Source organism: Triticum dicoccoides, chromosome 5B (assembly GCF_002162155.2).
Source record: "Triticum dicoccoides isolate Atlit2015 ecotype Zavitan chromosome 5B, WEW_v2.0, whole genome shotgun sequence".
Taxonomy (NCBI): domain Eukaryota; kingdom Viridiplantae; phylum Streptophyta; class Magnoliopsida; order Poales; family Poaceae; genus Triticum; species Triticum dicoccoides.
Genome location: NC_041389.1, coordinates 169,754,873 through 169,756,722, shown reverse-complemented (window position 1 = coordinate 169,756,722; position 1,850 = coordinate 169,754,873).

Below are 1,850 nucleotides of genomic sequence, written 5' to 3'. Positions count from 1 at the left end.
GGGGGGGGGTTGGATGAACAGCTCCTGGTGGGGGTTGGATGAACAGGACCCCGTGGTCTTGCCGCTGGATGAACAGGACCACGATCGATCAAGCCGGTTGGGCGTGGATGAACAGGACCCTGTGGAGGGAAGGTTGAACAGTAGCCGGTGGAGGGCTGGATGAACAGTAGCTCATGGAGGGGTGGTTGAACAGGACCCCATGGAGAGGGCTGGTTGAACAATAGCCGGTGGAGGAGCGGTGGAGGCTGGATGAACAAGAGCCCGTGGATGAACAGTCGCAGGTGGAGGCTAGAGGAGGTCGACGGTGGATAAACAGTATCCGGTGGAGGCTGGAGGAGGTCGACAATGGAGATGAACAGTATCCCGTGGAGTCCCGTTTTGCGGTACTCCACACCCCTCCCGATGAACAGGACCCCCCGTTTCGACCGTAGAGCTCCAATACAAGCCCGTTTCCTCCGTTTTGCGGTACGCCAGACCCCTCCCGATCAACACGACCCCGTTTCGACCATAGGAGGTCCAAAATAAGTCCGTTTCTCTGTTTTGCGGTACACAAGACCCCTCCCGATGAACAGGATCCCGATTCGACCGTGTCCGATCGAACACAAGGCCGTTTCCTCCATTCTGCGGTATGCCAGACCTCGTTTCCATCGGCTGTTCCGTCCAAGCCCTCCCGATGAACACGACGACACATTCCATTCCAACCCAGCCGGTTATCTCCCCATGAACACGACGATGACGCAGTTTCTCCATTCCGACCCAACCATGTACACGAGCCCTGGTCGTACGTATGCGTGAGTACATGTTCGAGACCCCGCCCGTATGTATGTACGTGACCGTATTTACTTTCTTTCACCCTGGCCGTTGTACGTACATGTACATGCTACGTGCGCACGTCAACTACGACACGTGCGCGTCTCTACTACGACACGTGCGCGCCTCTACATCGACTAGTATGTACGTACATGTTCGCGACCAGAATGACAACACTACGTATGCTTCGACCATGTGGGTCCCGACTGTCAAGCACTTCCTTGTGTGCGAAGATGTAGTTGGTGGGTCCCAACAGTCAGGGGGACGAATCATTTTTTTCAACGTAATATGGACGCACTTCCTTGCTTGCGAAGATGTAACTGGTGGGTCCCATCAGTCAGGGGGAAATGCTTTCTTCACGAAATACGGTGGCCCGTCCGGTGGGTTCCTGCTGTCAGGTGGAGGAATCATTATTTTCCGCGTAATAATGAGGCACTTCCTTGCTGCGTCCGAGGACCTAGCTGTCAGCCTCTCCACGTACAGTACTCTTCCGATGGAAGTTTTTCCTTGACCACGTTGACCACGCCTGCTATGTCTTGAGCTTGCGTTGGTTTTCCTTGAAGAGGAAAGGGTGATGCAGCAATAGTAGCGTAAGTATTTCCCTCAGTTTTTGAGAACCAAGGTATCAATCCAGTAGGAGGCTCCTCAAAAGTCCCACGCACCTACACAAACAAACAAGAACTCACAACCAATGCATAAAGGGGTTGTCAATCCCTTCATGACCACTTGCGAAAGTGAGATCTGATAGAGATAATATGATAAGATAATTTTTTTTTGGTATTTTTATGATATAGATTGGAAAAGTAAAGATGCAAATAAAAGTAGATTGAAAGCTTATATGATAAGAGCTAGACCCGGGGGCCATAGGTTTCACTAGTGGCTTCTCTCAAGATAGCATAAGTATTACGGTGGGTGAACAAATTACTGTCGAGCAATTGATAGAAAAGCGAATAATTATGAGATTATCTAGGTATGATCATGATTATCTAAGCGAATAATTATGCAAATAATTATGAGATGATGTAGGTCGGTGGACGCTC